This window comes from Sphaeramia orbicularis, chromosome 22, assembly GCF_902148855.1.
Source record: "Sphaeramia orbicularis chromosome 22, fSphaOr1.1, whole genome shotgun sequence".
In the NCBI taxonomy this organism is placed as follows: domain Eukaryota; kingdom Metazoa; phylum Chordata; class Actinopteri; order Kurtiformes; family Apogonidae; genus Sphaeramia; species Sphaeramia orbicularis.
Window position 1 is genome coordinate 23,293,711 of NC_043978.1, and position 12,399 is coordinate 23,306,109.

Sequence of the window (12,399 nt, forward strand, 5' to 3'; positions counted from 1 at the left end):
AAGAGGATGAAGTGGTTTTGTCCCTATATGAGTTTTAGATTCACTTCAATCGGCATAAAAACATGTTTTTTTGTTGTTTTTTTAATGCATCCCATCAAGGTTATTATCGTTATTGAAAAGTAACAAAATGACGAAAACGAGAATTGTAAAAACATTTTCGTTAACTGAAATAAATAAAAACTATAATTAAAAGAAAAACGATAACTAACTGAAACTGTATTGTGTGCTTAAAAAAACTAAATAAAACGTATAAAAATTATGGTTAAAATTCCCTTAGTTTTCGTCTTTGTCAATGTCGGATTGATATGAAATAGATTTATTTCGCTCAAGCAATTTTAGCTGCTGGCACCATATGATATTTAACGGTCCATCACTTCTCATCACTTGTCGTTTAGAGTCGTCTTCTCGTCCCAAATCTACCTGGAAACATGAAGACTAAAGTTGGGAGAAAACAGCAGAGTCCTAGCTGGGATTTATTTATTTTCGACAGCGAAGAAGATAAAAGATATTAAAAAAAACTAAAACTAAAGTAAAACTCGGCTTTTAGGAAAAAACAAAAACTAATAAAAACTAGAAAACCTGCTCTAAAACTAATTAAAACTAACAGAATTAGAGAAAAAAAAGTCCAAACTAAATAAAAATAAACTATAATGAAAAATCCAAAACTATTATAACCTTGCATCCCATAATACATCAATCAATCAATCAATCAATCAATCAACCTTTATTTATAAAGCGCTTTTCATGCACAGATGCAACACAAAGTGCTTTACAGAATTAAAAACAATTACACAATAAAAACAGAAAAACAATTACAAAGAAAACCCCTTCCTCCCACCCTCCATACTAGACACGCACACACACACACACACACACACACACACACACACACACACACACACACACACACACGCCCACACACCTACACACGCACACAACAGGGAGACATGGCATGGCACTGAGGATCAAGGAAACGCCACCTTTGGGGCCACCCACACTGGGAGGAGCCACAGGCCGTGCCATCGGGGGACCAGCACCCAGACCCCCCGACTCCGACAGACAAGTGGACCCCCACATCGAAGGGAGGACCCCCAGCCAGCCGGGCCAAAGGGACCCAAGGACAGTACCCCCACTAGCAGAGCAGACACAGCTCTCAGTGTGGAGGACCCCCCTGAGGAAACACTGGCGTTAAAAGCTAAAGACTAAAAGCATAACATAGGACTAAGAGAATAAATAAAATAAAATAAATACAGTACCAAGAGTAAAATACGTAAGATTATAAATAAAATAGAATAGATAAAGTATCAGTGATAAATAAAACAAAATAAGAACAAGAAGAGTTTAAAAAATTAGTTAAAAGCCTGATTAAAAAGGTGTGTCTTTAATCTTCTTTTAAAAATACCAACAGTCTCTGCAGTCCTGAGGCTCTCCGGCAGGCTGTTCCACAGGTGGGGGCCATAGTGGCTAAATGCTGCCTCACCGTGGGTTTTGTTCTGGGTTTTGGTATGGTTAAAAGGCCAGTGCCGGAGGACCTCAGGGTCCGCGAGGGTTGATATGGTAAAAGCAGATCAGATAAATAGGAGAGCGCAAGGCCGTTAAGACATTTAAAAACCAGCAAGAGAATCTTAAAATCGATCCTGAAGCGTACGGGGAGCCAATGCAGCGACTCTAAAACCGGTGTAATGTGCTCCCGCCCTCTGGTCCTTGTCAGCACGCGTGCGGCTGAGTTTTGTAATAATTGGAGATTTAAAGTACTCTTTTTGGGAAGACCAGAGAGCAGGGCATTACAGTAATCTAAGCGACAAGAAATAAAAGCATGCATTAGCACCTCCGTACTGGCCTGAGAGAGCATCACTGTAAGATGTGTTTATTGGTTGGTTAGTTGCCCTTTTGTGAGAAAGGTAAATGTTTCAGGAACAGAATGGCAAAAAAATTGACACAAAAAATCACTTAGATGGAAGGACGAACATAGACAGTATAGACCAGGGGTGTCAAACTCAGGTCCTCGAGGGTTGGTATCCTGCATGTTTTAAATGTTTCCCTCTTCCAACACACCTGGAAGTCATTACATCATTATCAGGCTTCTGCAGAGCACGATGATGAGCTGAACATTAATTGAACCAGATGTGGCTGGAAGAGGGAAGTATCTAAAACATGCAGAATACCGGCCCTCGAGGACCAGAGTTTGACACCTGTGGTATAGACCCTTGTCACTTACGTCATCAAGACCGGAAGTAAACAGATATACCGCCATACTGGAAGACAAGAGTGGAGGTAAGAGAGTGACAGAGTGTATGTTTAGCAGCTGCTTTAACAGAGAAAATACAAATTTGGTAGATATTAATATCAAAAATATTAAGTAAATTTAGTTTTGATTTTTTTGCTTAATTCAGTTTTTTTTTTTTTTTTTTTTTTGCTTAATTCAATATTTAATTCGATATTTTGACTAGAAATGAGAAAAACACACTTGGCAAGATTTAGATTTTTGCAGTGTGAGCATTTCATTTTGCATTTTCCATCCAATGCTGCAGTTTATAGATACAATACTCATCAAAATCAACAGTTTCATTTGCCTAAATGTGTCACATCAAGAGCTCAGTTTTGTATTAGGTATAGAGGATGTAAACTGTGGAGCCGATTTTCAAATCACAGATATACTTTAAGAAATATTTATTCATTAATTCATTCATTTATCACTTATTTCAAGCATTTACAGAATACATACAAATTCAAAAATTCCAAAATCTTTAAAAAAGGAGTGGGAAGAAGAAAAATGTATTTAATCCCACCCCCATTCGCATCATCAAATAACTTAACATAATAATAACATTTTAAATACTCACTCCTGTCATTAGACTTCACGCCAGAACAATGAACAAAACAGGCCTATACTAAATTAAACTAAACTCATTCGACAATATTTACATTATATAACCAAATTTAAGGAAATCAATTATGATATCGCATTAATATATATAATTTTTTTTATATTGTCTTTATTTTTTCATGTATTCTGACACATCCCACCCCAGCTGGCCCTTGCGCCCGAACCACAACCCAAGAACCACAGTACGTACCAAACTGTGGATAATCTGTACCATCCCTATTGTTCCCCACTTTTAATGGTTATACATAATATACAGCCGACAGGTGACCTTAGGATCATAGGTCCACTACCATACTCGGCTCTGACTTCCTTATACTTTTCTCCCTGGTTGGTTCAAACAGAGGGGGTCCTGTAGAAAGACTTCTTCTCACCATGTCCCATTGTGTTTGAGCAGCCTATTACTGCATACATTTAACCATAACTACAATTATTAACTACAATTATCTGTCTAACACGCCTGGCACTGCTCTTTCTAGCTTGTGGATTGTCTTCCAATATGGCCGCATAAAAACATAAATCACATGACCCCTGACATCATGTGGCAATGGTCTACTGGTGGCCAGAGGTCAAAGGTTAAAGCTACCTTATACAGAGCTGAGGTGCCCCTCCTTCTGGTTATGCCCTTATTTTTTGGGGTGTAGTACAGTTTTTGATACTGTTGGAATATTCATCATTTACACATGTCGTTTGCTTAAGTCATATTTTTGGCCAAATTGTGATTTGTGCATAAAATGAACCAGCAGTGTTCAGAGAATAAACTTAGGCAAGGGAAGGCAGGTTTATTTCTATAGCACATTTCATGTACAAGACAATTCAAAGAGCTTTACATAAAACATTAAAAGCATTACAGCCGAAGCAATAAAAAGCATAGGCATAAGAGAAACTAACAAAACAAAACCAAATCAGATAAACAGATAAAACAGACAAACAGATAAGCAGATAAAACAGATAAAAACTTTAAGCTTGAAAAAATAAAAACTCTATTCAAATGCAGCTGAGAACAGGTGGGTCTTTAACCTGGATTTAAATTGATAATAAAATAATAATAAAAATAATAATGAATAAAAAATAAACTGAGTGTTTCAGCTGCTCTGAGGCTTTCTGGATGTTTGTTCCAGACATGTGGAGCATAGAAGCTGAACGCAGCTTCTCCATGTCTGGTTTTGACTCCGGGAACTGACAACAGACCGGATCCAGATGACCTGAGGGGTCTGGTGGGTTCAACTTACACAGATATCACAACTTTACCAAAAATATGACTTTGGCAATTATGTTATGAGGCTAACACATGTTATGAGGCTGTTTCAGTTTAAAAGCTAATTTTACTGTCAGGAAAGTCACAGTTTGAGGTAAAACTGTTGAACTATGAGATGTAAATAAAGACTAAAAAGTCACTGAGGTGACTGCATCTCTGCATCGTCTGTTCATAGTCACTGAAGATGACTCTGCAGCTTCATCATGACCACATTTGTAGCTATTTTTACCTTTTTAATACAAAAAAAAAAACCTCACTCTTGAAGATGAAGGTAAAATGCACCGAGGCAGATGCCATTTAGAGGCTTTTGATGTGTGTCATATGCAACAAGATCTGTTAAACTTTTTATAACTTATTTTTGACTTTCTTGTCCTTAAATGATCTTGGTTTATCTCAAATGTGTAAATGGTGGCAAAAAAACAAAAAAACAAAAAACATATCTCTTGGACAGCCTGTCACCATTGACCATCTTTCCTATTTTTTTTTTTTTTTTTTTTTTTTTTATGTTAGGTCCCATGGTTCACAACAGGAGGTGTGTGACTTTGGTTCTCTACACCTGTCCAGTCTTGAGTATAAATCTACTTGAGGGATTTTTTTTTTTTTTCTTCCAAATTTGGCACAAACTTTGATTGAACTCAATGATGAACTAATTAGGTCAAGATCAATGCAACCTCAAAGAACACACTTTGAGCCAAAAAAATAATTCAGGAGAGAAAACTATGAAGAGATTATGATGCTGAAGCTGGGTATAAAAACACGAGTGGAGACGAAAGGATAGAAGAGCTGCTATAATGTCATGAGTTTATCAGAATTGTATGTATGCATTTATTTGTTTATTAATTAATTTATTTTTTATTTTATTATTATTATTTTTTTATTCAATCTGTGAAAAGACCAAGTATTATTTTCTGAGGTCCAACACTTGAGAAACAAGTCTGTGAAGTAAAATACATGTTTTTAGTCAAATGTTGCAGTGGTAAAATTGCAGTTGCTACCAATGGAATAACCCCCTCACCCTCCCCAACAGTGGCTGCTAAAAGTGCAAAAGGCCCTCACTGTAGTTTGTATTTTATTAGTCCATTCTGGACATTTTAGTGAGATGATTATTAACTGTGGGTCAAATCACATTTATACAATAAAGTTTTTTTCTCAGTCATCACTTCTGACCTTCTAGAAGTATAAGCCCCTGTACTTGTACTTATCTGCAGAGACCTGTACCTTTGCCTGTATTATCTGCTGTCCTCACTGCAAAAAATGATTTTTTAAAAAGTGAAAAAAGGCTTATTTGTTGATCATTTGTCATGTTTTTCATCTAAATAGGGAAAAAAGGCTTATTTGTTGATCATTTGTCATGTTTTTCATCTAAATAGGGAAAAAAGCTTGGCAAGAATTTTTTACCTAAGAAAAATATTTTTATTTGAAAAAAAAAAAAAAAAGATTTTCCAGCTAATATCAAGGTTATTTTATTTCTTGTACTAAGCACTGTTTGCTAAAATTCTAGCATTTTTGTCTAGTTTTAAGGTACATTATGTTTTTTTTAGTTAATAGACTTTTTGGTTGTTTTAAGAATTCTAGCCAATAATTTTTTTCTGGCCCCATTGGCAGAATGTTTTGCTCAATATAAACCAATTTAACCACATTTAAGAATATTAGGCTTATTTCGAGCAGGGTATTTTTTGCAGTGTTCTTTTTTTTTTTTTTTTTTGCTCTGTTTAGAACATTTCTGGTCATTGACCTTTGCAGAGCGAGTTTGCACCTCTTCAGCTTGTGACTCAACAAATCAATTTTGTGTCTCATCGGGACCAACATTTACAAAAATTTGTTATGGATTTGTAAAACATCTACATTTTCCCTGACTCTTCTACTGCCGTAATAATGTTGAATTTAATACACTTTGTCAAAATGTAGGAATCTTTGTTTGTTGAGTTTATTTCAGACACAAACATAATACAAAATATAGGGAAAAAAAAGGGAAAAAATGAAAAATGTAGAAAAATGGAACAACTGTTGTGCAGGAAGAAACCACTGCTTATCCAGTCCTACCCCCTGATTCCAGTCCTCAGACTGTTAGTGCCTAATCACATGTTATACAACATAAGACTGTGATTATCCATAAACATATATACACACCTCTACAAACCTGTACACCCATACACATACACATATACATACACACACATAAAATTATATCTACATCTGTACACCAACCCACGTCTGCACACCTATGTATATACACACACACCATAGACTGAAAGATAATGCCATCAACAGCTTTTAATACTGAAAAGTAACATTAAACACAGCAAGACACCTCTCATCTCTTGTCACTTTTTCCATTTTTATTAGAAAAAATGAACCTACATATCATATTATTATCGTATCTTTTACTTAATCCATCGGTGACCCCATAAAAACAACTGTACAACCCAGTTTTGGGTCCTAAGTTTAGGAAAAGCAGTTCTCATAGACTTATCTGAAGGTGGATGCATGTTTATTTACATTTTACAACATAACCATTGTGAAACAACCAGGTAATACTGTTTTATTTTTCTTTATTTTTCCACTAATGCCACTCACTCTCTTCCTTCTGTTACATATTCCACCGTTAAATCTGTTTTGAGACAGCCCATCATTTCTGTGCAAAACAACCTGTTAGAAAAAAACAAACACTTTAATAGAAACGTTTAATGTTAAATATGAGCCGGCGTTTTGTTTCTAGTGTCACAGATGATGGACAACGTCTAAATTTTATAGTTATAATAGTTGAGAATGTTCTTCCTTCCTATGTTTATGGTACTTTCACATTTATTTTCAGAGTTGTCTCCGATAAAATCTTATTTTTGAAAGCAAAAATCATACCTCTGTCACCTACGTCTTACTGGAATGAAAAAAAACATTTCCATTTCTTAGGCTGATAATAAGGTTTGAATCAGGTGAAAATATGTGTTTTGGTTTTCTATTCTACAGTGGCTCTCACTCCTTTCCATATTTCAAACCTCGTGATTGGTTTTCATAAAGTGCATAATACAGATGTGATATCTGGATCGTGGATGTCCCAACATAGACGCCGTGTTGCCTGCATGATCATCAGTAATCCACTTTGCTCTGGTTCTGGCCTGGCCACTGACCCCTGCTGACCTCTTTGGAATTGATTTTGCGCTTGAACCAAAAGCAGGCGCAAATTAAGCCAAGATATGAGTAGAAAGCAAGAAAAAAAAAAAAAAAAGGGCGGGGGGGGGGGGGGGGGGTGAGAGACAGACGGACAGACAGAGAGAAGCGTAGAAGAGAAAACAAAAGAGATGGCATGGAACAGAACAGCATTTTATCTCTACTGAAAGAAGGTATTTAGCCATGGGAAAGATAGATGGTTACAATGACTTACTTTGATGGAACATCTGTAGGAAAGCAGGACAAAATGACAAGGGCCTTGTGAAAAGCTGTAATTTAATAGCCTAATTTCCTGCCCAGCCCGGCAGAAATATCTGTCTGACACTGACAGCTGATGAAAATGCACCAGGATTTGATTTTCTCCCAAGTGGAGAACAAGTTCAGACCTATCTTTTGCTCCGTAAAGTCCCGCAGGCAGTTGTGTGTCTGTGTGCATACGCCGCCGCACTAAGAGAATAGGACTGTGGCCGCGGCTGCTTCCTCCTCAGGGCTAATGACAAATTTAGTGATAATCGTCATATTTTAATTGATGTTTCTGCACCACTGACTCAAACCACCGGTGGATTGCATCAGGGGGGATGTGAGATAAGGGTAGTTTTGTAACTGCACGGCCCACAGTTCCTTTTATTGCACTGGTTTCGAGCTCAATCTGTCCAACGCTCAAGGCTTTCATGCACAACATTGGCAAGCCCACCTCTGGGACGCCACAACCTGCTCACAGTCACCGCATGAGGTAGACGCTCATCCCTGCTACGCCACCGTTGGACTGTTGGGTAAAAACTCCGGCGCTGCACACAACAAGCTCCTTGATTGCCCGGCGGCCCCCCAGAGCGCTGCAGTATGGAGAGGACTAATGTATTTATAACCCCGCTCATATGTGCACTGGGAACAAATTAGAGACAAATGAGGCAGGATTCCTCCGCTCGGCCCGGAAAGCCACAAAATTAGGGCAGCATCGTTTACAACTCGCACCAGATCAGAGCCGCAAACTAATGCAACTTTAAATACGCCTCTAGAAGCGTCTGTACAGTGAACGGTGTCGTAGTTTACAGTCCAACTGGTACAACACTAGAGATATAAGTAAGTGTTTAAGTGAGAGCTTAGTGTGAAAAGCCATCCTTTGTTTTTTGTTTTATTGTTGTTGTGGTTTTTCTTTCTATTTCGGGTTATGAAGGCTCTCCTTTGATGATCAAGCCAGCGAATACACAAGAATAACACACTTGCACAAGGCATGACTTTAATATTTGATGTAACCATTATGTTGCCCTCATCACTGAAGCCGCAATTGATAAAGGTTATGTTATATTATGTTCTGAATCTGAAAACGATGGAACAAAAGATCCAATACTATGCAACTGTACACACCATTTAGCTGTAACATCTGATCACTAACAAGTTGACACTGATTACACTGGTCAACAACAAATTTATTAAGTTTTTTGAGCTGATTTAGGATCATTTTGGTGTGCTGAATCCAAAAATCACATTAATTTTGCTCAATCAGGTCAACTTTCTGAACTATGCTACATATTGGCTTTTTAACATTTTTGCTTCCATTTATGGGTATTTTCACATCATATGATACAAAATTCTTTCATATTTCTTGCAATAAACGAGTTCTGAAGACTTTACTTTTGCCAATTTATGATTGTTTTTTTTAATATTACAGGTGAATGAAATGGCTTCGACTAGAAGATCTCGCAAAAATAAGCCTGACGTATTCTGCTACATCTGCGGTGAATACACCATTGTACCTAACAGGAATCAAGTCACAAGTTTCATAAAGTGTGCTTACCAATCTTATTTTGGTATTAATTATTATATTTTGTGAGAAGATCAAATTTTTCAAAATCAAATTAGCAAAAAAACCTGAGCTGATTGAGAAAAACAGATGTCATTTTTGGATTTAGCGGTGCAAAATGGTCCTAATTCAGTTGAAAAAACCTAGACAACTTGCAAAAAACATTTTTTTGTAACCCAGTGTTATTTCTTTTTTTGACACTTAATTTTTATTGCTTAACATTTTTTAATACAAAACAGAACAAAACATAACAAACAACATTCAGCAATAGACACTAGTTTCAATCCAAAAGCAAAAATAATAATGGCTACAGTTATAAAGTAGAAATTAAATTACAAAATCAAATTTGAGCAGCAGTTCACACACACTCTCAGGATTATGAGACAAAGCACATTGGCCCGCCAGTGGGCCGATAGGGCTAAAAAATTATATTAGGGCTAAAAAATTATATTAATATTCATCTACTATAAAAAATATAACAAATCAGGACAATGGATGTTTTTTTTCAACTTTTGCTCAAAGTTTAGACCCTAATGTTAATAAAAGTACATCAAAAGTGTATTTTAGTGCAAACTTTAATGTTCAAACATGATTTTTAATCTTTGTGGGGTGAAATATATGCTATTAAAAATCTCCGGCACGAACAATTAATTTATGCATATCATCGTCAATCCAGCCGAAAAAAAAACAGGCGAGGATAAAAAAATTCTAATTTCTCTTTTATTTTGTTACAGTTTACTTAGGCATAGTAATAGATACAATATTTTAGACAATGGGAAAAGATTCTGTGAGGTCTCTAAATGTCCATAGACACCAAGAACATCCATATGAACCTTATTATTGTGAAGTAATTCTTCATTTACTTTGGGTATGTCTTTTTAGGCGTTTTTTCCCCTGAAAATATGGTCAGGGTTAAACAGGTTTTTAAAGAAACTAATCCACTTGTTCCACCTTCTCATATAAAGTTCAGCCTGCAGCCTCAGCATAAATGTTAATCTCTCCAATAATATAATAAAATAAAAAAATCAATGTCATGTGGTGATGGCACCTTTCACTGGGTTGGATATCCTGGATTAAGGATAGGAGTCTTTTTGAGAACCGGTTCGCAGTTATTCAGTTCCTTGGAATCGTTTGCCTGCCAGCTTAATGATTCTGCTTATAGATTCCGTCTTCATTGCACATAAGTCACACATACGCTACATTGTTTTGGTTTAGAACGTAGCCAACGTGGCATCGAGGCAGAAACGCTCCAAAGTATAAATATATTTCACGTAAAAAGATGACACCAGGGCCACTGGTAACACTGTCAAAGCTTCCATTTCTTCAAAGGGGGGAAATTCCTCCAATATGCTCAAACATTTGTCCACACAGCATGCAAGTCATTTGCAGGAATGTCATGTGTTTGATACGCTACTTAGCAACACTAGTGAATCTAGCAGCAGAGTGAACACCAGGGTATCATCCGGGCCCAATTCTGGGGGGGGGGGGTTTAACAAACACTGGCCCCTTAAAAAAAAAAAGTTTCCGAAGGTAGGGAAAAGGAAAATGAGGTCCACAACAGCACTACGTGGAACCGGCTCGACTCAACTCAGGTACCTGGTCCTATTCCTGGAGACCGTTTCCATTACAGTATACAACCGACTTTACAGTACATGGACGTCATAGCAATGCGGCGTGTTACTTCTGTGTCGTCTACTCAGAGAGTTGCTGATAAATTCGCTCTTTTGCGTGTTGTCTCATCAAGCTCATGCTGAATTTTTACATCGGCCACCAAAGACTGAATCTCCTGACTGCATAGTGTAGTTTTACAGGCTGTCATCATGTGGATTAACCTACTGGTATATTTACTGTAAGCTTCTGCATCTGTTTTTTTTGTAAAACGGCGGGTCACAGAGACAACTCTCTGACCAATCAGTGGTCTGCAGTGTTCACACGTCGCGTTTTAGTATCTGGTCCCCAGTCTTGGAACCTTGGCGGAGGTGATACCAGAAAACTAGTACCTGGTACCAGATTCCAGGTCCTGGAAATGCAAAAAGGCTGAGTTGAGTCGAGGCAAGCCGAGCCGGTACCACGTAGTGGAAACGCGGCAATAGAGGAACTAGTAAAGCATCTTAAGTTTCACTTTCACTTTGCCCCCCCCCCGTTGACTTTTGGATAACTGAGAAAAATTCTAAGATACCATCTAAGAATTACGACAGTCACTGGATTCTGGAATCAGACGAATTTTCTTGCAGGCAAGGAGACAAGTGCATACAACAAGATGCAGCAGTTGACTAACACTAGGAAGTAGTGATGGAACGTTCACGAATGAATCGAATCTTTTGAACGGCTCTTTGAAATGAACGATGAGAACCAAGTCTTTGTAAAGAGCCGTTCATTTTTTATTTTTTTTTTTTAAGGAGGGAGTGTCTGATTGCCTGTCAATTTACCAACATACTGTTCTTGTTCTGAGAATTGCACTACAGTTCAGGTATTTCAGTAACTGTAGTGATTAATCACTGTTGTGTTTTGTGCAATTTTTTCCGTGTTTACACACATTTATTGTTCTTGTTTTGAGGAGAATAAAATGTTATTTCGTAAGAAAATGTTTTATTTTCTTCTTCCTTTTTAGGCTATAGACTATAGTGCACATAACGTACCGGGATGTTTTTTGTCCAATTCCAGCATTTGCCTAATGTCACCTCTCATGTCATGTATTTAACCCACACATTTGAACTAACTATTCTTTTTTACGGTAAGGTAATATTTACTGCCGCGCCAATTAAACACTTTTAAAATGTAATGTCAATCATCACATGTAGCCTGTTTAGTCATTAAAACACTGGTGTTTCAAAATAATGCAAAAAACTTAAAAGAGCCAGTCTTTTCAGTAAACGGTTTCTGATTGAACGGCTCCCTTCAAAGAGCCACAAGTCCCATCACTACCAGGAAGTCTAAGTTCTTATGAAAGAATATGGATATTACAATCATCAGTCCAAGTGTCCAAACATAATGACGTTGATGAAGTTCACCATTGGCTTAGGAATCCAAAACACGGTGATGCATTGACATATCTTGGGTGCTTTCTCATAGGATACATCATCACGACCCATCCATGACTTGTGGCCTGGACACCTGGTATTTACAGAGAATAGTCTAATATCATATTTCTCTAACAATAACCCTGTACATTAAATTATGGAGCAGACCTACAAAATACTGACAAAAAGCATGTGTGCTTTAATAATAATATAGAACAAAGAGAAGATGAAGTCTGTGTTCTCTTAAAATGTTCTGTTATGTTGTTTT